This window comes from Erythrolamprus reginae, chromosome 5 (genome assembly GCF_031021105.1).
Source record: "Erythrolamprus reginae isolate rEryReg1 chromosome 5, rEryReg1.hap1, whole genome shotgun sequence".
Classification (NCBI taxonomy): Eukaryota; Metazoa; Chordata; class Lepidosauria; order Squamata; family Dipsadidae; genus Erythrolamprus; species Erythrolamprus reginae.
Window position 1 is genome coordinate 43,569,210 of NC_091954.1, and position 26,002 is coordinate 43,595,211.

Here is a 26,002-nt window from a genome sequence, read left to right on the forward strand (position 1 = left end):
AGATCAGAGGTTCTCTGTATTAACTTTGGAGCACTAAATTACAGGCCTCTGCGTTCATTTATTTTGTAAATGCTAAGAGTATGCTTTGAATTCCACAACTAAATCTCACTGTGGAAAAAAAAAACGATTGCAGCAATGGAACAAAACAGCCGCAATCAAAGAATGATCATGGTAAATATAATCTCATTTAAATATTATCATCCTCTTTTCAGTTAAGCATTTGTAGGTGGTTTGAAAGCAACTGGCTATTTTTCAGATCGACCTTTGGAAATATTCAGGGCCTTCAACGTAGCAGGAATCTGCAAAGAGAAGTAAATGCATATATGATGCCTTATTTCCAATCAGGAACAGATTAATATCTATGATATTGTTAACTTGCCCATACAACTCTATTAAAACAGAACATTGAAAGAAATGACAGAAAATGGCATTTTTTGTCATGTTACCATAGGAATGCCGATGTCACAATTTGCACGGAACAGGCCTTTCTGCAGAGCATATGGTATTTTTTACGATAAAGGTGAGATATATTTTTTCTCCTTTTGTGTAGTATTTTTAGTTTATGTTTAAATTATATTCGCCAAGTAATTAAAGGCTTTGGAAACTGGAGTGAGGGAATGCATTACAGCAGTGCCCGTAGCCTGTCTCTATCTTGTCTGACCCAGTCTTTGTTGCGGCCTAGGGGTGGAGCTCTTGCCTCACAATCAGGGGGTTATGAGTTCGATCCGAAGTGGAGGCAGATGTAGGATCTCTTGCTTGGGCAGAGGGTGGGACTAGATGACCTGCAAGATCCCTTCCAACTCTGTTAATCTGTTATTAATCAGTCAAGTTTCTATTAAGATTAGGCGTGCTTTGAAAATATTCAGGAGAAGAAGAGCTTCTGCCAATCTGAAAAAAAAACCCTGAGTTTTTTAAAAATTTAAATAGCAAATTATTAGTGCATATTACGGTATACTTTTTCTAAATATTTTTTGGAAACAAGAGCAACCCTAGTTTCAATCTATTCTTTTCACCCAATACCTCAGCTCTCCAATTTCTATCTAAAGGTAGTCCTCACTTTCTGACTGCCTCATTTAATGACCATTTGAAGTTACACCTCTTCCAGTTTTGCAACCCACCTGACGCTGGAGGGGCAGGAGGAGAAGGGGCACCGATCTCTGGGGTGACAGAGGGTCGGAATATTCCGGTGTTGCTGGGGAGAGGCAGATATGGCGGGAGCCACGGAGTTAGCCGTTCCAGGGGAACGAGGGATCGTTGCTTAATAACAATCCCTTGTTCTGGCTCCGTGAGCTCAATCTTGGGCACTGGTGATGAGTGTAATTCTGGCCCTGGGCTCAGGTTGCTGCTGCTCAATGCCAGGTCGGTGGTAAATAAAGCTCTCCTCATCCGGGATTTAATCCTGGATGAGGAGGCCGACCTGGCATGTATTACTGAAACATGGCTGGGCCCAGAGGGAGGAGTTCCTCTCTCTGAAATTTGCCCAGCTGGGTTTCAGATATGGCATCAACCTCGACCCCAGGGAAGGGGGTGAGGAGTGGTTATTATAGCCAGGGAGAGCCTTTGCCTACGTGGACTCATTGCTCCAGAGATTGCGGGTTGCGAGTCTCTCTTGATGAAGTTGGACTTAGGGGTTCAGGTGGGCTTGTTTCTCACGTACCTGCCTCCCAGCTGCGTGTCAAAAGCCCTGCCTGTGCTACTCGAGGAGGTAGCTGGGTTGGCGGTGGAGTTCCCCGGACTTATTGTCTTGGGGGACTTCAACCTGCCGTCACTCGGCGAAGCCTCTGGACTGGCGCAGGAGTTCATGGCCACCATGACAGTCATGGACCTGACTCAAGTAGTACAGGGTCCGACTCACGAGGGAGGACACGCACCCGAGCAATTGAGTAATGGTCTGAGACTAAGGGGCTTAGAAGCATTGCCTTTGTCATGGTCAGACCATTTTCTACTACGGCTTGACTTCCTGGCTCCAATCCTTCCCCGCAGGGAGGCGGAACCAATTAAGATGTTCTGCCCCAGATGCCTGATGAACCCAGAGGGCTTTCAGACGGTGCTTGGGGTTATTCCAGATGCACTCGTCCACAGTTCGGCGGAGTCTCTTGCGGAGGCCTGGAACAAGGCTGCAGCGGAGGCTCTTGACCGGATTGCGCCTTTGCGACCTCTCCGTGGCGCTAGACCCCGTAGAGTTCCATGGTTCAACGAGGAGCTCCGGGAGTTGAAACACCAGAAGAGACGTCTAGAGAAGCGATGGAGGAAGAGTAAGTCTGAATCCGATCGAACACTTGTAAGAGCTTTTATTAAGACTTACAAAGTGGCGCTCAAGGCGGCAAGATGCGCGTATCAGGCCGCCTTGATTGCATCAGCGGAATCCCGCCCGGCCGCTCTGTTTAGGGTGACCCGCTCCCTTCTTAACCAGGGGGGAGTTGGGGAGCCCTTACAGAGTTGTGCTGAGGATTTTAACACATTTTTCGCTGATAAAATAGATTGGATCCGGGCCGACCTCGACTCCAATTGGAAAACAGAGTCGACTGACAACGAGTCAGTCGAGGTGACTGGGGCCCGTACTTGTCCACCTGTTTGGGAAGAGTTTGATCTGGCGACACCTGATGAAGTGGACAAGGCCATTGGAGCTGTGAGTTCCGCCACCTGTTTACTGGATCCGTGTCCCTCCTGGCTGGTTTCGGGCAGCAGGGAGGTGACACGGAGCTGGGTCCAGGAGGTTGTCAACGCTTCCTTGGGGAGGGGATCCTTCCCAACACCCTATAAAGAGGCGCTTGTGCGCCCCCTCCTCAAGAAGCCTTCCCTGGACCCAGCCGTACTTAATAACTATCGTCCAGTTTCCAACCTTCCCTTTATGGGGAAGGTTGTTGAGAAGGTGATGACACTCCAGCTCCAGCGGTCCTTGGAAGAAGCTGATTATCTAGGTCCCCAACAGTTGGGTTTCAGGCCCGGTTACAGCACGGAAACTGCTTTGGTCGCGTTGATGGATGATCGCTGGTGGGCCCAGGACAGAGGTTTATCCTCTGTCCTGGTGCTTCTTGACCTCTCAGCGGCTTTCGATACCATCGACCATGGTATCCTTCTGCACCGGCTGGAAGGGTTGGGGGTGGGCGGCACTGTTCTTCAGTGGTTCTCCTCCTACTTCTCCGGTCGGTCGCAGTCGGTGTTAGTGGGGGGCCAGAGGTTGACCCCGAGGTCTCTCCCTTGTGGGGTGCCTCAGGGGTCGGTCCTCTCCCCCCTGCTATTCAATATCTAAATGAAACCGCTGGGTGAGATCATCCAAGGGCATGGGGTGAGGTATCATCAGTACGCTGATGATACCCAGCTTTACATCTCCACCCCATGTCCAATCAACGAAGCAGTGGAAGTGATGTGCCGGTGTCTGGAGGCTGTTGGGGCCTGGATGGGTGTCAACAGACTCAAACTCAACCCTGATAAGACGGAGTGGCTGTGGGTTCTGCCTCCCAAGGACAATTCCATCTGTCCGTCCATCACCCTGGGGGGGGAATTATTGACCCCCTCGGAGAGGGTCCACAACTTGGACGTCCTCCTCGATCCACAGCTCACATTAGAGAACCATCTTTCAGCTGTGGCGAGGGGGGCGTTTGCCCAGGTTCGCCTGGTGCACCAGTTGCGGCCCTATCTGGACCAGGACTCACTGCTCACAGTCACTCATGCCCTCATCACCTCGAGGTTCGACTACTGTAATGCTCTCTACATGGGGCTACCTTTGAAAAGTGTTCGGAAACTTCAGATCGTGCAGATTGCCATAACTACTTGCACACATTTACAACTATTGCTGAATTCTGCAATTACATGACTGTTATTTTCCTGCTTTCCAGCTAACATGCAACAAGCAAAGTTAATGGAGAACATGGAATTGTAAAAGTAAAAGTAAAATTGTAAGCAAAAAATGTGCTATTACCACTTTTCAGGGTATACGTTTCATAAACTGAGTCATGTAACTCAGTACTTTCCTATAGAGCTGTGATTGTGAACCTATGGCACACGGAGCCATATCAGAAGGCATGCGAGACTTTGTCCTATATCAGCTCCAGTGCACATGCATACACTGGCCAGCTGATTTTCGGCTTTGGGGAAGGCCTTTTCATACGCCAGATGCTTCAGGGAAGCTTCCTTGAAATCCTGGAGTGCAAAAAACCACCCAATGGAAGTACAAAAATTTGCTTCAGTTTTGCCCATTGTGCTGTTTTTCACACTCCAGAACTTCAGGAGGTTTCTCTGAACCCTGGAGTACAAAAGCCAGCACAACAAGCAAACTGGAAGTGCGTTTTCTGAATTTCCGATTTGCCCATTGAGCTGTTTTTCCACTGTCCCAGGCTTCAGTGAAGCCTGTGCACATGCATGGGGACAGATGATTATTAGATGGCAACACAAAATTAGAGATTTTTGTACCTCTTTGCTGTAATCTGGCCATCATTCAGCGCCGAGGTAGTGCAGTGGGTAGAGTGCAGTACTGCAGGCCATTAAAGCTGACTGCTAGATCTGCAGGTCAGCGGTTCAAATCTCATCACTGGCTCAAGGTTAACTCAGCCTTCCATCCTTCCGAGGTGGGTAAAATGAGGACCTGGATTGTGGGGGCAATATGCTGGCTCTGTTAAAAAGTGCTATTGCTAACATATTGTAAGCTGCCCTAAGTCTAAGGAGAAGGGCGGCATAAAAACCGAACAATCAAAGTAACAAACAAACAAACAATGTGTTCCTATACTCATGTTCTAGTCTGCTGAAAATAAATAGGCCTAAATGGTTAGGTAATATTAGTAAACCCTTTATATGAACATACAGTATTAATCAAATGTACAAGGTTTATTGTCCAGTTCTTTAAGTTTTACTGAAGTAATCCCTAATTGGGACTATTTAGGAGCATATCCTGAACATCCATTTGAATCTAACATTGTCATTGCTTGGCCTTAGTAAATTATGCCCTGATTCAAGCCTTGTGTATTAATTACAGTTGAGTAGCTTGGCACAAAATGTTAAGCGATAACCAAACCAAATACTGTAGTTTGCTTTTGAACAATGCTCAATCAATATCAAGCACTGGAAGAAAAGTTTTGTTACAGGTTTAGTTAAGCTAGGGCATGTAAATACAGTTCTCCAGATTATAGTCTAATCTTCCATCAGATTTTGCTCCAAACTTCCTAACCAAAAGAAAAATGGTGAGGATTGATGTGAGTATTGAACATCTTGACTATTTCTATGGAGTCACACTTATCCCACTGGCATCTGCTTGGATGAGGAAGGTTTGTTTGGGGTCAGGATGTTTTAGCAATGTTTTTTTTTTGCAAACTATCTAACTAACGCTAATCTGGGATTTCCATATTCCTAAGGATATTCTACAATTTAACATTATTAGCACAGTCAGAGGGACTTCTATAACCAAGAAAGCACATAATTACTTCTTGTGGATTTTCTTACACATTTTCAATTATCTTTTTATTTATTTGTCAATCAAGTATAGGATAATTGTGCGCTTGTGCACTCCCCTTACAGAGATCAACTGTATGGGGAGAGATCAACTGTAGAGGAGAGGTCAATCTAAGATTGTAGACAATCTAAGGTTGAATATTTTGGGGTTGGGGGAAGAAACAAAAGAGCTAGGTAGTGAATTCCAGGCGTTGATCATTCTATTGCTGAAGTCATATTTTCTGCAGTCTAGTTTGCAGCGGTTAAAATTTAGTTTAAATCTATTACATGCTTGTGTGATGTTGTGGTTGAAGGTGAAGTAGTCATTAACAGGAAGGACATTTTGGTATATGACTTTGTGAACTATGGTTAGATCAGTTTGGAGGCGACGTAGTTGTAAATTGTCTAATTTCAGTATTTCAAGTCTGGTGGAGTTAGGTATTTTTTTGCGGGAGGAAGAGTGAAGGACTCTTCTTGTGAAATATTTCTGGACACTCTCGGTTGTATTGATGTCTGATGTGCATACAGGTGGGTTCCATACAGGTGAGCTGTATTCTAGAATTGGTCTGACAAATGTTTTGAAAGCTCTGGTTAGCAGTTCAATGTTACCAGAGAAGAAGCTACATAAGATTAGACTGACAACTCTTAATACTTTTTTGGCATTGTTGTTACAGTGGGCTCTAGGACTTAGGTCATTGGATATGAGTTCTCCAAAATCTTTGACAGAGTGAGGTTCATCTACAAGTTTATTTCCTTCAAGTATATATTTAGTATTCTGATTCATCAGTACTAATATACTTTTTCAGGTTTTTATAAAACAAGCCTGAATGTGTGGCATCTCTTTTTATCATACGGCTCTGATCTGCATTACACGCTCCTAAGTTTTATTATGCTATCACATAGAATTAAGGATATTGTGTGACAATTTTCTCACTGTTAATTGACTTCTTTGCTATTGCTATGTATATTGACTTCTTCCAATCTATTAGCCACTGTGTATTCTCCTGAGTAGCGGGAAAAGTTTATTTGGAACAATATAAATGATTTACCACAAAAATTGGAATGATGGTTTCAAAAACTAGCAATTTTTAAAAATAAACCTAACCCTTAAAATGATGATAACATATTTCCTGAAGAACAAGAAAGTAGCTTTCAATAGAGAGCTTTTGTAAATGCAATGCTATTGTGTCAATCACACTACCTTCAACTGTCAACCTTTTATCTCTGCAGAGATTGAAGAACAGGTTTAGAAAAGATCTTAAAATGATTTTTTCTCACCTGTTGTCTTCAAGATGTGGCAGGACATCCCCCCTCCCATTTTTCTTCAACACAGGGAATCAAGTCAGGAAAAGCTGTATAGGGGTAGATTCACATAGGAAACAATCTTTCAGGTACTCTATTCCCATGTGGTTGAAAGCTTCATGGTTTAAAGCAAGCAGTTTGAATAATTCCTGGAATAAAATTAGAAGAGAGACCTTTTAACTGCATTGTCTTGTGTTCATTTTCTCAGATCTTCTCTAGTAACCTTGCATTTAATACCGAACTAATGGAATTCTCTATGTATATTTCAGTAATGGTTCCATGGACACATGGAAGCTATTACAATGCTAACCTCAATACACTGAAAATATGATTGGTTTGCCATTCTAGTTCCCAGTGTCTGGCCTATGGAGCAAAGTTAGCACATACACACAATCCTCTTAACCCCGAGCCGCTCACCAGACTCACATAATAGAAAACACAAATCTTGGTAGCACTAAGAGTTCTAAATATAAATACAACACATTTTTCTCACTCAACCTGTTGTTAACCACATAAAGTATATAAAATTGCCTATATGTCAAACAGGAAGCTCTCAGCAGATAACTGGAAAAATGTGGGAAAAGTTCAATCTTTGTAACAAATAGAACTGAAACATTTTAAAGGGAGTATTTTCAAGGGAGTGAATCTTCATTTATATTCCTGATCTTTGATGAAGTGGTTTTGTTTAAATGCTCTGTTGGATTATCTCATGTTAACATCTCTTTCTCTGAATCTGAAAGTGCCCATTAAAAAGTTTCCTATTGTTTGAAGTTATATGACATTTGAAAAGGGAACGTGTATGCATTTGAACACACTGTAGGTATTTTCATCCTCTCTCTCTTGTGCAATTGTGGTATCTACACATGTTTCATTCATGAGTCCTGCAATTTTGGTCTTCTTAGAGTACCCTAAAAAAAATCGCAAGCCTTGAAGATTAAATTGTGCTGCCAATATGTGAGTGAAGTCATCAACACAAGTGACAAATAACTCAAATATAGAAAACCTGCTAGTGTTGCGTATTGTAATTGACCTTCTAAAAGTCTACTCCTCCTTTTAGTAAAAGTTTAGATGTCTTAGGCTTCTTCAGTCCATTGTTTATTACACATAATAATCCCAATAAATCTCAAAGTGAAAAATAAGACAATTTTACACAAGTTTGAGTTTACTAAGACATTCCTGAACGCTATTATTTTAAAAAAATCAAGAAATGAATTTATGCTTCAAGTGATGATTAATAGATGATTAATAGATTCAAAAATTAATAGATGATTAATAGATTCAAAAATTGAGTCATTGTTACTATGGTATCTAAACTATATTAGTGCCTATCTTCCTGTCTTTCAATAAGAGAGTCTCTAAGCTTATAAAACTTTGAACATTTTAAAGGATTTTATATTTTCTTAAAATGTCTGAGTATGAGATGACCAGTCTGTATTGATTGTGAGCAGTGACAAATTCTTTGCAAGATCCAACCTGGGTTGGTTACCAGGTTTACTGGTTTAAGTCTGCAAAGCTTTTGAATTCGTGCTGGACCCCATATCAGAGAACATCTCTCTCTACTTTTCTTCCAAAAATGATAGCCATAATGGAAAACTAATTTCTGGTTCTTATTTCTCTAACTTCACCAGGGGACAGAATCCCTTTTCTAAATTGATATTGCAAGAACTCGACTTTAAGGTACTGTACCTTTCACTCAAGCCCTTAATGACTTTGCAGATCAAAACCAACATGTTGAACTGAATTCAGAAATAGATGGGAACTCATATGGGGTCTAAATTCAGCAGGTGTACCACTGCTGAATTATCCTTTATCTGTCAGTATATAAACTGCTGCATTTGATACCAATTGAAGATTTCAGGTTATCTTCCAAAGCAGTCCCAAATAGAGTAGACCACATGACCTTTGATCAGAAATTGATGTGGGCATGAGTTATTGTTGTCAGAATCTTCTATTTCAATAGAGGTGACACCTGCCACATCAGCTGGATTGGTCAAATTGGTCAAGGCCTCCAACCAGAGGTGGGCTACTGCCCGGACGGGGGGGACGGGACGCAGTGGGGTAGTGAAAATGGAGCTCCACCCCAGAGCACCCAATTTGCACTGAAAGATGTTGAAAGAAAATGCAGGGCGTCCTGCATAAGCCATGCCCACAGTGTGGTAGTAAATCTTCACTGCCTCCAACTACTGATCTAATTGTAAGTCAAAGAGAATTCTCAGATTGCAAATCTGGTCCTTCCACAGGTGTGCAAAATGAGAAAAGAGCATGCCCATACAAAGGGGATGCAACTTGTGCTGTAATGATACAACTCTGATTTCATCACTCACACTTGATACCCTTCTTCCCCATGATCACTACTGTTACTCCCCATAAAAAGTAAGTCACTATAGATATCTTATCGGAATGCAATGTTTATGAAAAGAGTGTGCATGGAGCATACCAATTCATAGATTTAAAAGTATTTCAAGAGCAATCAGCAGTGAAGATTACTGTGGGATCAGCTATCAACTGTGGAAGTCTTCTTTTTTTTGCCCAGGTATTCAAAATAATAATAATAATAATAATAATAATAATAATAATAATAATAATATAATTAATAATAATAATAATAATAATAATAATAATAATTATTATTATTATTATTGATAGGTACGCCTTGTTGTGGTAGTGGGGCTTGTGTGCTTCAATGAAGTTGAGAGCTGTGCCGGTGGTAGTGTAAACTACTGGTAGGTCTAACCTTGCCGGAGTGGTCAAAGCAGAGGAGCCAGACTAAACGTACCTAACCCATTTAAACTAATGGAGAGACAAAACAAAAAGAAGTCCATACTGGCTCGGTCGTCGCTCAGGATAAAAAGGACAGTGGTGGCTGCGGTCGAACCTGGGTAGCCATCAACAAATGAGCTACAGGAACAAAACAAACAAAGCTTACAAATGAAAAAGCGGCAGAAATTCTCAATGTCAGAGAATCGCACAATCATGAAGTGTTATTATAACTCGGAACCTGAAAAACATGGATATCAAAGATGGATGTACCAATTATGGAAACAAGAATATGCAGACTCAAAAATAACGGAACTTCGACTGGCCAATCAGCGACGACTCGTAACCAGGAACCTAATGTTCAGTGAAGTCGAATTAGAAGAAATACAGAAAATTTGCAAAATAGAAACACCAAAATCTGATCTGGCACCAGTAGAAGTTCCAATAAGATCTGGAGTCACTGCACAACTGGAACCTGATGAAAACTTGGAAAGACAGCAAGAAGCTGCAGATGAGACACTTGGCACTATGACTCAAAGGCAGCAAGAACTGAAGGACCAAATACTTGCTCATGCAGGGTCCAATGCAGAGCGAAAGAGACTGCCCACCTTAAAAAACATAAGCAAGAAACGACTTGTCCCACTGATGGAAGATATTAACTCTGCACTTGCATCTGTCAATGTAACTTCAATTGAAGAATTGAATGAGCTTGCCTACAGTACAGCTGTGATAGTAACTGAAGAACTAGGGTTAATGCAACAGAAACCAATCGGAAAACCAACTGGAAAACCAAAATGGAAAATCCGACTAGAACTGAAAATCAAAAGCTTGAGATCAGATGTAAGTAAATTGAAGAACATTAAGGAGCAGAAACTGAACAATCAGAAGATCAAAGACTATTTGACAAAAAAGTACTGGCTTAGTACAAGAAAGATTGAGGAAGCTCTGGAAATTGTAAAGCAGCAGATAACAGCAACAGCCAGAAAAATTGAGCGATATGAAGCTAGGATCACCCAGTACAGGCAGAATCAAACGTTTCAATCCAACCAGAGGCAGTTCTACCAAAGCCTGCATCAGCAAACAGATAAGAAAATTGAAAAGCCAGAGGTGAAAATAACAACAAAGTTCTGGAAAGATCTCTGGGAGGTCGAAAAGGACTATAACAGGACTGCTGGGTGGATAAAGGAGTTTGAGAAGGAATTCTCAGGGAGCAATATGCAGCAGCTGGAGATAACACCTGAAATGATTGCAGAAAGAGTGAAGAGGGTAAAGAACTGGACATCCCCTGGCACTGATCAGGTGCATGTTTTTTGGCTGAAATACCTGACCAGCCTGCATGCAAAAATGGCAGAATTGTTCAACAAAATAGTGCAGACAGGAAATATTAGTGAATGGCTTACAACTGGCAGAACACATTTAATACAGTAAGACGAAGCAAAAGGAGCCATACCAGGAAACTACGGGCCAATAACATATTTGCCGACCATGCTCAAATTGCTGACAGGTATCCTAGCTGACAGAATTCAGGACTACCTAGAAGAAAATGACATTATGCCAGTGGAGCAAAAGCTCAATAAAAGACGAAGTAGAGGTATGAAAGATCAGCTCCTAATTGATAAACTGATTTCAGATAACTATAAGAACAGGAAAACAAACCTATACATGACCTGGATTGACTACAAGAAAGCCTTTGACTCATTGCCACACAGCTGGACCATAAAATGCCTGGAAGTCATTGGAGTCAATGAAAACATCAGGAAATTCATAGAAAAGGTGATGAAATATTGGAAGACTGAGCTTTTTGTTGGGAATGAAAGCTATGGACTGATCAACATCAGAAGGGGCATCTTCCAGGGGGACTCTTTGTCTCCATTGCTATTCATCATCGCTATAATCCCGCTGTCACTCATCCTACAGAAAACAAACCTAGGCTACCAAACTGCTAGGAATTCACAGAAAATTTCACACCTGCTGTATATGGAAGACCTGAAGTTGTATGGAAAATCAGAAACTGAGATGCAGTCACTAACGAACACTGTGCGAATCTTCAGCAATGACATCAGCATGGAGTTTGGCCTGGATAAATGTGCCACAGTGGCACTGAAAGTGAGGGCATTGAAATACCAAATGGTCAAACCATCAGGTGCCACCAGCCAGAAGCCTACAGATATTTGGGCATCTTGCAACTGGATAATATCAAGCATGGCCATGTGAAAACTGTGATCAGCAAAGAGTACATCCAGAGAACCAGAAAAATTTTGAAGAGCAAACTGAATGGTGGCAACACTATCAAGGCTATAAATATGTGGGCCATACCTGTCATTAGATACACAGCTGGCATAGTGAACTGGACTCAAGCAGAGCTGGACAACCTGGACAGGAAAACCAGAAAATTAATGATGATCCATCATGCACTACACCCCCACAGTGACGTTGACAGGCTGTATTTACCAAGGAAAATAGGCGGCAGAGGACTTTTGCAAGTGAAGCAGACAGTGGAAGAAGAGAAGCATGCATTAGCTGACTATGTGAAGGAGAGCAAACAGTCAGCATTGATGGAGGTCAACAATAGGAAGCTTCTCAAGGTGAAGCAAACTAAGGACCAGTACAGAAAAACTGTAACTCAATGTCGTAGGGACAGTTGGCGGAACAAAGCATTGCATGGCCAGTTCTTGGAGAAGATTGAAGTCTAAGTGGATAAAGAAAAGACCTGGTCATGGCTTAGAAGTGAAACACTCAAAAAGGAGACAGAAGGACTAATACTGGCGGCACAAGAACAGGCCATTAGAACAAATGCTGTCAAAGCCAGGATTGAAAAATCAACAGACGATCCAAAGTGCAGACTCTGTAAAGAAACAGATGAAACAATCGATCACATACTCAGCTGCTGCAAAAAGATTGCACAGACTGACTACAAGCATAGACATGATGCTGTGGCACAGATGATCCACTGGAACTTATGCCGGAACTACCATTTACCAGTGGCAAATGGACTGGTGGGATCATAAGCCCGAAAAAGTGGTTGAAAATGAGCAAGCAAAACTACTGTGGGACTTCCGACTTCAGACTGACCGAATTCTGAAGCATAACACACCAGACATCCTGATTGTGGAGAAAAAGAAAGTATGGATCATCGACATCGCAATCCTAGGGCAGTGTTTCCCAACCTTTTTGGAGCCGCGGCACATTTTTCATATTTTCAAAATCCTGGGGAACATTGGGGGGGGGGCGCTAAAAAAACTTTGGATAAAAAAAATATCTCTTCCTCCCTTTCGCTCTATTTCTCTCTCCCTCTTTCTCTCTCTTCCTTCCTTTCTCTTTCCATCCCTCTTTCTTTCTCTCTTCCTTCCTTCTTCTCTTTCTGTCTCCTCCTTCCTCTCTCATCTCTCTTTCCTTCCTCTCCCTCCCTTTCTCTCTTTCCTTTCTCTCCCTTTCTGTCTATCCTTTCTATCTCTCACCCCTTCTGCCTCTTTCATTCCCTTTCTCCCCCTCCCTTTCTCTCTCATTCCTTTCTCTCCCTCTTTCCTTTCTATCTCTCTTTCTTTTTCTCCCTCCTTCATATCTTCTTTCTCTCCCCCCTTCCTCCCTCTTTCCTTTCTCCCCCTCCCTTTCTCTTCCTTTTTCTCTATCCTTTCTACTTCTTACTCTTTCTTTCTCTCCCTCCTTCATTCAATTTTCTCTCCCTCCCTTTCTCTCTCTTTCCTTTCTCTCCCTCCCTTGTTCTCCCCTGGGGCTGCCTGTGCCTGCCCTGCACCACCCAACACGGACGGACAGCCCCCGGTCGTCGGTTCGTCGCCCCCCCCACACGGAGGGAGATCAGCCACTGGAGGGAAATCGGGCTGGCGGGGGCGTCGAATCCACCTCCCCACTCGGGTGGAGGGAGATCGGGCTGGCGAGGGCGGTGGATCCGCGTCCCCAGCCACTGGAGGGAAATCGGGCTGGCGGGGGCGGCGAATCCACCTCCCCACTCGGGTGGAGGGAGGTCGGGCTGGCGGGGGCAGCGAATCCACCTCCCCACTCGGGTGGAGGGAGATCGGGCTGGCGAGGGCGGTGGATCCGCGTCCCCAGCCACTGGAGGGAAATTGGGCTGGCAGGGGCGGCGAATCCACCTCCCCACTCGGGTGGAGGGAGATCGGGCTGGCGAGGGCGGTGGATCCGCGTCCCCAGCCACTGGAGGGAAATTGGGCTGGCAGGGGCGGCGAATCCACCTCCCCACTCGGGTGGAGGGAGATCGGGCTGGCGAGGGCGGTGGATCCGCGTACCCAGCCGCGCGGAGGGAAATCGGGCAGGCGGGCGGGCGGCCGCGGCTCCCTGTGCGCCCCTGGAAAAGGGTGCGTGGGGGGGCATTTTGGGGTGCGTTGGCGTGCGCAGCCTACAGGGAACGGTGCCCGGGGCCGCTGCAGCCGGCAGCCTGTTTCCGCTGCCAGTGCCCTCCCACCGGGCCCCAAAGGACACTTGCCGCTGACGCCATTGAAGGCGGGAAAAAGGCAGGAAGAATGAAGCTCTCTTTCTTCCTGCCTTCCTTCTTTTGGGCGCAGCAGGAGAGCGCCAGAAACCGCGGCATCGGGCAGGAGCCGGGAGGTCGGAGGCACCGGCAGCTCCCTGCCCAGCTGTCGCTGTCGCGGCACACCTGGCTGTGTCTCGCGGCACACTAGTGTGCCGCGGCACACCGGTTGGGAAACGCTGTCCTAGGGGACGGCAGAATTGAGGAGAGGCAGCTAGAGAAATTAGTGAAATAGGAAGATCTAAAAATCGAGCTGCAACGACTCTGGCATAAGCCAGTGAAAGTGATCCCAGTGGTATTTGGCACATTGGGCACAGTGCCAAAGGATCTCAGCAGACATTTGAAAACCATTGGAAAAACCATTGGAAAAGAAATCCATCTGTCAATTGCAAAAGGCCGCTTTACTGGGATTGGCAAACATAATTCGCTGCTACATAACGCAGTCCTAGGTGCTTGGGAAGTGCCCGACTGGTGATTAAATACGAAATCTAGCATAGTGATCTCGTTTGCTGTGTTGTATTGACATAACAATAATAATAATAACAATAACAACAACAACAACAACAATAATAATAAGTGCTATTCCTTAGTTTCAAGTATTTCATGGAAAGCAGATCTTCCTTCTAGTTGATGAGTTCATGCATATGTCAAATTGATGAGGAGAGAACTTTTAAGACAAGTCCTGGATCGTAAATAAGTAGTACAGTGGTACCTCTACCTAAGAACGCCTCTACTTATGAACTTTTCTAGATAAGAACAGGGTGTTCAAGATTTTTTTTGCCTCTTCTCAAGAACCATTTTGAACTTACAAACCTGAGCCTCCGAAACTGTAACTGGAAAAGGCAGGGAGAAGCCTCTGTGGGACCACTCTAGGAATTTCCTGGGAGGAAACAGGGCCAAAAAATATGGGGAGAAGCCTCCATGGGGCCTCTCTAGGAATCTCCTGGGAGGAAACAGGGTCTCCAACCCTCCTTGTGATTTCCCCAATTGCACGCATTATTTACTTTTACATTGGTTCCTATGGGAAAAATTGCTTCTTCTTACAAACTTTTCTACTTAAGAACCTGTGTCACAGAATGAATTAAGTTTGTAAGTAGAGGTATCACTGTACAGTGTTTTCTCTTCAACAGAAATACTTCCCATGGAAAAAAACAACCCTGCAGTTGAAGTGATGTTAACCTGATAATCCTACCCGAAAGTCAACAATGACAATCTTCATTTCTGGGACACTGCTTGTTTTTTCTTTTATGCAAGCATTTATGGACGATAACAGAGTGGTACTTATGTAATTCGAATGGAAATGTCAAGTGCTCACAGCCTATGATTAGAGGTAAGTGCCCTGCTATTATACAGTAGCTCTCTCAAGTGCACCAGGCTGAGGATGTGACATGACCTCTTCTCAGCAAATGCTTGTCTCCCTCCTCTCTACTAGACCCTTGTCTCCCTTCCCCATTGACTGGTGCAACCCAGCAATGAGTAAAACAATCAACTCTGCACTTCTAGAATCAACGTTTGTCAATTTGGTCAGGTGCTTTGCTATGGCCTCAAAGACAGCTACGATTCTACACATATGGACTGAACCTTTCTTCTACTTTGACTACAAATATTTATTTCTCTTTTTATTAATAATCATTTCTGCCTGAACTCATTAAGAAATGAGTTGGCAGGAACAGAGAGAATAGGATTTTTAGCTGAACAATATCATGCTCTTGGTCAGTGATGGTGAACCTTTTTTTCCTTGGGTGCCGAAAGACCGTGGGCGTGTGCTGTTGTGCATGCGCAAGTGCCCATACCCATAATTCAATATCTGGGGAGGGCGAAAACATCTCCCCCCACTCTCAGAGGCCCTCTGGAGGCCAGAAACAGCCTGTTTCCCAATTTTTGGTGGGCCCATTAGGCTTGTGTTTCACACTCCCCAGGCTTCAAAGGCTTCCCTAGAGACAGGGAAGGGTAAAAACACCCTCCCCCATCTCCCCAGAGGCTATCTGGAAGCCAAAAACACTCTCCCAAGAACCTCTATGTGAGCCAAAAATCATCTGGCCAGCACACACATGCATGCTGGAAATGAGCTAGGGGAACGGCTCATGTGCCCTCCCCAAGGATTGAATTATGGGTGTGGGCACTCGCACATGTGTGATAGCACGCACACACACTTTTTGCTATAGATTTGCTATCACTATTCTAGTCCAATCTCCTGCTTAGGCAGGAAACCCTTCACTTCATATATATGGTTATCCAACATCTTCTTAAAAACCTCCAGTATTGGAGCATTCATGACTTCTGGAGGCAAGCTGATTAATTGTTCTGTCAGGAAATTTCTCCTTAGTTCTATGTTGCTTCTGTCCTTGATTAGTTTCCACCCATTGCTTCTTGTCCTACCCTTAGGTGCTCTCTCTCTCTATCAAATTTATAAGCCGCCCCTCTCTTGATGGATTCAGGGCAGCATATAGCTTGACTCCTTCTTCTTTGTGGCAACCGCTGAGATATTGGAACACTGTTATCATGTCTCCCCTAGTCCTTATTTTCATTAAACTAGACATACTCACTTCTGCAACCGTTCTTCATATGTTTTAGCCTCCAGTCCCCTAATCATCTTTATTTTTCTTTTCTGCATTCTTTCTAGAATCTTGAAATCATTTTTACATTGTGGTGAATAAAACTGAATACAGTACAGTGGTACCTCGAGATACGAGTTTAATTCGTTCCGGACCTGGTCTCTTAAGTCGAGCAGCTCTTATCTCGAACGACTTTTCCCCATAGGAATTAATGTAAATAATTTTAATTGGTTCCAGCCCTCAAAAAACTCACAAAGTTAGTCTAAATTATGCAGAAAGACATGTTTTTAATGAAGAAATGTACATGTACATATAAATGAATAATGAAGTTTCTTTCACTTAACTTGTAAACTTTCTTAAACTTTTTAATTTACATATGTTCAACTTCTCTGCCACCCAATCCTGTAGGACAGAGGTCCCCAACCCTTTTTGCACCAGGGACCGGCTTTAAGCGATCAAGAGAGGAATGGGTGAATGAATGGACGGAGGGTGGGAAGGAAGGAAGGAAAGAGGGAAGGGACAGGAACAGAGGAAGGAAGCAAGGAAACTTATGAAAGGGGAGAGTAAGAGAGGAATGAGTGAAGGGAGGGAGGGAGGGAAGAAGGTGGGAAGGAGAAAGAAAAGAAGAAATAGAGGAAGGGAAGGTAAAAGAGAGAAAGAAAAAGAGCAAGAAAGAAAGCAAGCAAGCAAGAAAGAAAGAAAGGGGGAAGGGACAGGAACAGAGGAAGGAAGCAAGGAAACTTATGAAAGGGGAGAGTAAGAGAGGAATGAGTGAAGGGAGGGAGGGAGGGAAGAAGGTGGGAAGGAGAAAGAAAAGAAGAAATAGAGGAAGGGAAGGTAAAAGAGAGAAAGAAAAAGAGCAAGAAAGAAAGCTGCAAGCACCCCCCCGAGCCCCCCAGGCCGGCTGCAACCTTTTAAAACACGCGCGCCGCTTCGCAGCTGTCTCCTGAAGCCGAACGTGGAAGTTAGCGTTTGGCTTCAGGAGACAGCTCCTTGGCGCTTGTATCTCGAATTTGGGCTTGTAAGTAGAACAAAAATATCTCTCCCCTCCCAGCTCTTATCTCGAGTTGCTCTTAAGTAGAGCAGCTCTTATGTCGGGGTTCCACTGTATTCCAAGTGGGGTCTTACCAAGGCCTTATAAAGTGGTATTAACACTTCACGTGATCTTGGTTCTATCCCTCTGTTAATGCAGCCTAGAACTGTGTTGGCTTTTTTGGCAGCTGCTGCAAACTGCTGGCTCATATTTAAATGGTTGTCTGTTAGGACTCCAAGTTACTACTGTTGAGCAAGGTCCTACATATATTGTAACTGTGCATTTTGTTTTTCTTGCCTAAATGTAGAACATTACATTTTTGACAATTGAATTTCATTTTGTTAGATAACGCTCAATGTTCAAGTCTGTCAAGATCCTTCTGTATCTTGAGCCTATCTTCTGGAGAGTTGGCTATTCCTGCCAGTTTGGCGTCATCTGCAAATTTGATGAGTTCCCTCTCTATCCCCTCATCCAAGTCTTTGATGAAGATGTTGAAGAATACTGGACCTAAAACAGAACCTTTGGGTATTCCATTGCATAGACCATGTTTCCCTTCATGCAGATGAAGTTCTAATGAGCACTAAACATTGAGTGCAGTTGGTCAGCTAATTTTGAATCCATCTGGTGGTGTTGCTGTCTAACCCACATTTTTTCTACTTTATCTAGTAGTAGGTTATGGTCTACTTTATCAAATGCCTTATTGAAGTTCAAGTAAAGTGTATCAACTCTGTTCCACTAATTTGTTACTTTGTCAAATAATGCATTTTAATTTCAATGTCACCTTGAATATTTAGAAAGTTGAACATTATTGTCTTCTGCCCAAGTAAACTAAATGAACAAGTAGAATTTTCTACATCATCATGGGTCATCTTCATTTTGGGGGAAAGTCTATGTATTTTGTATTAATTATGGAATTAATTCTGTAGAAGCTTTGCATTTTGGTAATTGCTATTTGCATCAGACAAAAAGAAATGTCTCAATAATATACTACTCTAGAAGGGCCACTATTAACACAGCACAGAGTCAGGGGACACTTTGGCAATTTGCAAGAATCTTGAGAACTACCCCCAATTAGCTTCTCCACATTTATATAATTTGCATGGGATTCTGAAATGCACCAGTTGTGTTTAAACTTGACATTTGTACTGAGGGCACCATGCATACACCTATCATATTAATATTAATATTGTTATTCTTAGTCCTATTATTATAATGCAAGGCATAAAGTTGCTGGCAGAAATTCAGATAAAAGACAATTTGTTTGTGCAATTAAATTCTTCAGACTACTTTTTCAATTCACAGACTCTATTCATGTAGAAAAAATGTTAGAATAAAATTTCCAATTCTTTTCATATATGGACTTCTATAACATCATTAAGGTTTTTTTTTAACGGGACACAAAATTAGACAAACTATTTTTTAAAAAGTGCCAGTATTCTGGTTTGATATTTTGTGATATATTAAAGTTTACAAGATTTGGGTCTTCTTTAAAAATACTTTATTCATCTGTCATTCCCTTAAGGACCATGAAAGGTTTTTAGGCCACAAATTAGGAATCTTTGTTTTAGAGAAATAATTACCAATTTGTCAAGTTATTGGTCTGAAATACCACTAGATAGATAGTTTTATTATATGAGAAAAGGTATAACAAAAAAAAAAAAGAAAAAAGGAATAAAGCCATATTATAATATACTACAAAAACAGTTTAATTTGGAATAGCTTCTTTGGGGAGGGGGTCCTTTCCGGATCCCTACAAGGAGGCACTTGAGAGCCCCCTCCTCAAGAAGCCTTCCCTGGACCCAGCCATTCTCAACAACTATAGTCCAGTCTCCAACCTTCCCTTTATGGGGAAGGTTGTTGAGAAGAACCGTTGAACTTACCTGAACGGTCTTCTCGATGCACTGCAAGGAGAGGCCAACATGGGTAGTACTTCAGCCTTATTGGAAGGGACTGAGTTAAACATTTGCATAAATAACAGGTCCCACCCCCATGCTGCCCTTAATGGGTCAGTCTATAATAAAAACAAACTCATAGTGTAATTAAACCAAGAACTTTTATTGAACATTAATAAGCTCAAATAACTAAAGCATGGAACTGTGCCCTGGGCCAGTGCATCGAGAAGACCATTCAGTGCAGTGCAGTACATTGAGAAGACCATTCAGGTAAGTTCAACAGTTCTTCTCCAATACACTGCTATGGAGAGTCCAACATGGGATATACCGAAGCTTACTCCACTAGGGCGGGAAGAGGCTGGACCAGGGGTGCAGGATCTTGGCACACCCTCTGCAGCACTCTGCGGCCGAATGCTGCCTCAGCTGAGGCATATGCATCCAGGCGGTAATGCTTGATGAAAGTATTGGGAGCAGCCCAGGTAGCGGCGCAACAAATGTCTTCAATCGGTGTTTGCTTCACCCATGCTGATGATGTGGCTGCACTCCTCGTGCAATGGGCCATGATGCCCTTTGTAGGAGATATAGATCCTGACTTGTACGCTGTAATGATACAAGCACTGATCCAGCGGCTAATGGTTCTAAGCGAGACTCTAGATCCCATGGATGGTGGAAAATAGGAAACAAATTGGATTCTGTCTTTCGAAATGAACTCGTAGTCTGATGTAGATCTTAAGGGCATGTCGGACATCGAGTTTGTGCCATTTCAGTTCCAATGGGTGCATTCCATGGGTGCAAAAGTCCGGTAAGGTGATTTCCTGTGCTCGATGAAATACTGTGTTGATTTTTGGCAGAAAAGTCGGGTCTAATCTTAAAACCACTCTGTCTGGGTGAAAGATGCACAAGTCCGATCTGATTGACAGCGCTGACAGCTCTGACACTCTCTTTGCCAACGTTATGGCTACCAGAAAAGCCCTCTTGAGGGATAGTATGCACGGTGGCACCTCGCATAGAGGTTCAAAAGGGGGTCTCTTGAGGGCCTGCAGTACCAGAGGTAAGTCCCATGTCAGAAAACAATGTACTGTTGGGGGTCGTATGTTGGCATTGGCTGGGTGGGGTAATGCCACGCTGAGGTGGATGGCACATCTACTTCAGGCCTAAATGAGGCCTCTGCTGCTGGGACTGGGGCCACTGATCTATCTAGGGACCAGTCTCTGTCTGTAGCTGATCCCATTCCCTCTGGGAGCCTGAGAGGGGTAGAGGTGGCCGTGGGACCCAGATTCTGACCTGTTGTAATGTTTTCCACTGGTGTCTGTCTCTGGGCTGCTTCAAGTTGTCCCTCTAAGGCTTTGATGCATTTTTCTGCCTCTTTCAAAGAAGCAGATAATTGGGAGGTTTTAGATTTTGGCTTTGAGGAGTATGTTTTCTCCTTGGCTTAGGATTATGAGGGTAGGTCTGCCATCACCGAATGGGGTAAATCCGCCATTAATCGAAGAGTGAGGCAAGGGTAGTATAATGAGCTGTTCGATAGCTGTGTTCCTCCGAGAATGAGGCCCAACAAAATGGCGACCGTTAGTCAGGGATTACCACTTCCTGTAACCTACAGGATATCCTGTTCTCTGATTGGGGCAGACCACTGTCAATCATGCCCGACAAAATGGTGGGCAGGTGTTGCAATGATGCACGCCCCCAAAATGGCTGCTCTCTGACTAAGCTTTTCTGTGCTCAGGCCTGTTAATTTCCCCTTGCCTTCCTGGATTGTGAAGGTCGGAAGAACAAAAGCCTCTCGGGCCACGGCGTTTTCAAGCCTCCCCTGTGTCACTGATCACAGTTTTGGGTGGGAATTTTGAATCATGGCACCTTCGATCGCCCAGAGCAGAGCTTCGTCCTGAGAGCTGTCCGGTATAAACCGATTACCGCATTGGTCGCAGGGTCTGGGGGTATGGCTGAGCAGGCCGGGCCCCCCCCTTCGCGACTGCCAATCCTTGGAGCAGTTTCCAGTCATAATTCAAAGTAAGTGTTGGTTATGACCTATAAATCCCTTCATGGCATCGGACCAGAATATCTCCGGGACTGCCTTCTGCCACACGAATTCCAACAACCAGTTAGGTCTCACAGAGTTGGCCTTCTCCGGGTCCCATCGACTAAACAATGTCATTTGGTGGGACCCAGGGGAAGAGAATTCTCTGTGAACCAGCTCCCCCCAGAGATCAGAATTGCCCCCCACCCTCCTCGCCTTTCGTAAGCACCTTAAAACCTACCTCTGTCATCAGGCATGGGGGAATTGAGATATTCCTTTCCCCCTAGGCCTACCTATACAATTTATGCATGGTATGTTTGTGTGTATGTCTGGTTTTTAATAAGGGTTTTTAAATTATTTTAAATATTAGATTTGTCATATGCTGTTTTATTATTGTTGTTAGCCGCCCCGAATCTACGGAGAGGGGCGGCATACAAGTCTAATAAATAATAAATAAAATAAATCAATAAAGAGTAAATTTATTTGTTAGTTTGAAATAATTTTATATCAATAAAGAGACACTTTATAAGCAATGCATTAACACATTGTTGTAAATCTGGGTTTTTCATTGTAATGTGTAATAAGTACACTGTTCTTCATTATTAATATACTGTATTTCAAATTTAGACTATATAATTCAAAATTATATTCGTAAGTTTCAACCTTATAATTTTCCCCCTAAATGAGCAAATTTAGGGATATTAAACAAAATGGCACGGGATCATATTATGTGTTAATATCCTCCATCATTTTATACTTCTAGCATGGTAGCCAAGCATATTAAACATAAATATGATTTTTTTTTGTTGGATTAGCAACATTTTAAAATCAGAACATAGATACTTGTCATTCCTTAAAATGCCTAACAATTTTACTTCTTTGTATCTTGCCTTTATTTTATTTTTTTACAATTAACTCAAAGCAACAAGTTCTGTGAAGTGAGTTGGGCCAAGTGTGTGTGTGTGACTGGTCCAAAGTCACCCAGCTGGCTTTTGTGGCTAAGATGGGACTGGAACTCATGATCTCCTGCTTTTTAAGCAGGTTCCTTAGCTGCTAAACCAGACTAGGTCTCTAAATTGATTTATTAATACTATATGGGGTTAGATTGATTTACATGTAAATGTACCAGTAGTAGCATAGTAGTATGCTAGTTTTGGCTTAATTTGTTGCCACCAGTTATGTTTGAAATAATCTTGTATTTTCTTTAAAGATACCTATACAATTTATCTGGAAGTTTAGCAATTTTGTAGTACTCTCAAGGAAAATAACAGTCTGTTCAGAAAATAACATGCAATTCCAGAGCAATGGAATTAGTTGGAACAGCTACATTAGTACAGTTATCAAGAAATCTATTGTTCATTCTTGCATATAATCGCAGAAATATTTTTAAGATCTCTAAAATGAATGTGTTCTTAGTCACCCGAGCTTTCAGTCCTGGTCAAACAGATATTTTCCGCAAAGCAGAACCTCAGGGAAATATAGAAATGTATAAATCTGAACTCATATCGCAGGAACATGTGCTCAAAATGAATAATTTTCAAATAGACATCAAATCAAATTGCTAATTCATTTATCAATTAATACACATAGGGCTTTTAAAATGTTTTTTAAAAATTAATGTAAAATTGCTTAAAGAGGAATCTTATATCCTCTTGTTTAAATATCAGTAAATTATTTAGAAGGAACACTAATTGTGCAGGTGAGTGGACAGCTGGTTTAGGAAACCGGTAATGGGGAACAAAGTCTTCAGCACGGGGTCACTGGTTCAAATCCAGTTCATGTTCTTAGTGGCAGAAAATCATTGCTATCTGATAGCTGCTTGACAGTTGTATGTGACTGGATCTGTTGGTAGTCAGATGTAGATCTCAGTACATGAACTGTAAGACAGAGCCTCTCTATCACATCTGTATAACTTGGAGTTGTTTGTAGAACTTAAAACATACAAACTCATAGACAAGACGCAATGTTTCATTTTTGATTAAATATACTTAAAATATGGACTAAAGAGGCTTGCAACTTGTTTTATGACTTAGGAATTTTTAAAGAAAACTTTTTAGATAAGAAAGTCTTTTGTGTGTGTGTGTGTGTGTGTTTAGGCATAGTTTATCTCCTGGATGCTGTAACACGGTACGCCATAGTGGATGGGAGAGGTAACACGATGGTGGATGTAATTCAGGAGAGGCAGTCTCTCAATACCATGTTCCTTTACAGACTGTAGGTCTGTAAAGGTCAAAGCCAACACCTTAAATTGAATCCAGAAGCAAATTGGAATGTAAGGCTTGTTCCTGGAACAGAAATATGATGTATATCATTTTATTTTGTTTTGTTTTGTTATGTTATTGCCTTTCGTAAAGTTCTTAAGACCCATCTCTGCCATCAGGCATGGGGGAACTGAGACATCTCCCCTGGGCCTATACAGTTTATATGTGGTATGTTTGTGTGTATGCTTGCTTTTAATAATGGGTTTTTTAGTGTTTTTTAAATTATTAGATTTGTTCTTACATTATCTTTGTTATTGTTGTGAGCCGCCCCGAGTCTATGGAGAGGGGCAGCATACAAATCTAATTAATAATAATAATAATAATAATAATAATAATAATAATAATAATATGTTATGCTTGTTATGTTATGTTATGTTATTCTATTCTATCCTATTTATCTATATTTCTATGCTGCCCTTCTCTGTAGGCTCTGTAGGCTCTGTAGGCTTACAAAAATAGGAATAAGATACAAAATACAACAAAGGGAAATCCAAACATAAAACTAGTGATAAAACCCCAAAATTATTTGAAACCAGACATTCATATTCATTCAACCCTAGTCCTACATTCATATCTTTGGACGGAGCAAGATGTTAGTGCTCAACAGCCCCAGGCCTGCCAGTAAAGGTGAGTTTTTAGGACCTTGCAAAAGGCCAGGAGGGAAGGGACAGTGTGAATCTCTGAAGGGAGCTGATTCCAGAGGGCCAGGGCTCCCATAAAGAAGGCTCTTCCCCTGGGTCCCGCCAGTCGACATTTCTAGCCGACGGGACCCGGAGAAGGCTGACTCTGTGGGATCTGGCCGGCCCCTGGCATACGTGAGGCAGAAGATGGTCCCGTAAGTAACCTGGTCCTAAGCCATGTAGGGCTTTATAGGTCATAACCAACTCTTTAAATTGCATCCGGAGACCAATTGGCAACCAATGCAGGGGCATACATAACCACATTTGCACCAACTGAAGGTTCCAAATACTTTCAAGGGAATCTCATGTAGAGAGCATTAAGTAGTTCATTTGGAAGGTAACTCGGGCATTAGTAACTGTGCGCAGATCCTCCTGATTCAGCAATAGATATAACAACACACCTGCAAACATCCTCGTAGTTGTGACTACCCCCATCCCGCAAGAAGGATTGGGAATATAGAAGAAACCACAGATTGTACAGTGGGTCTGTTTCTGGCAGTGCCACAATCTGTTTAGTATCCAAGATGGTAAAATCCCAGGTCCGGAAGATCCTAAAACCCAAGGATTGCCAGAATCTGGATCCCCATCCCTATCCAAATTCCCACAAACTCCAGGTACTGAGTCAGAATATCAAAAGCACCAATATACAGTTGAGTATAATCAGCATACTGATGATGCCACATTCCAAGGCGATGGATGATCTCAATGGTTTCATGTAGATATTAAATAGGAATGGAAAGAGTACAAAATCCTGTCAAACTCTATATAGAATGGGATGAGTGTGGAATCTCTCATTCTCAATCAACATCAATTGGTAATGGCCCCACAGGTAAGAGAGAAACTGTCAGGTGCAAAAAATCAGATCCATATTTGAAGTTCTAATTAAATTGACTTATTGCTACATAACAAAGAGCCGGTAACAGAAATTTTGAGTAGTTCAGAGAACTGGCAAATACAACCTCTGGCTGGCCGCAGAGTGGGGTGGTAAAGGAGATTTTGCAATATCCTTCCCCCAAGAGTAGGGTGGGAATGGAGATTTTGCAGGATCTTTCCCCTGCCACACCCATAAGCTCTACCCACCAAGAACAGCATGCCCACCAAGCTATGCCCACAGAACTGTTAGTAAAAAAAAAAGGGATTTCACCACTGTGAAATGGGGTGGTCCCTTTTAAACTCCACCCCAGTTTCTGCCACTACTTTTCTGGCAGGAATCATGATATTACACTGTCACTCCAGGCAATCAATTGGATACTATGGCTGATGAAAGCCACTAAATATTCAAGATGGATGCAGTATGCCCATCCTTCTCTCCTAGAGATCATCCAAAAGCCCATCAGGAATAATTCCCACTTCCCTCTGAAACTAATTTGAATCCATCTGTCACTGGAAGAAGATCAATCTAATGAGTCCCACTTTCCTGTGGCAGGGAGCAGAGCTAAGGAAGCACCTGGATACAAGAGCATAGTCTCACATTGAGCTACAAACAGAGTCTCTCCATGAAATATGCCATACCACTGAGCTCTATCATTTTCTTTGTTTTCTTTTTGCTCTTTTTTAAACCTCTGATGACTCAGTAG

At 42.8% G+C, this 26,002-nt stretch overlaps 1 protein-coding gene across 2 annotated transcripts in view; it reads right to left on the bottom strand.

The window, feature by feature from the left end:
- Positions 1 to 206: 206 nt before the first annotated feature.
- Positions 207 to 26,002, bottom strand: part of MGMT (O-6-methylguanine-DNA methyltransferase) — a 296,550-nt gene continuing 270,754 nt past the window's right edge. For both annotated transcript variants that reach the window (XR_011559179.1, XR_011559178.1), the window contains exons 7-8: positions 6,703 to 6,875; positions 207 to 299 (exon numbers count right to left, since the gene is read on the bottom strand). The gene's annotated coding sequence lies outside the window, so the exon portion shown is untranslated. The remainder of the gene's footprint in view (positions 300 to 6,702; positions 6,876 to 26,002) is intronic.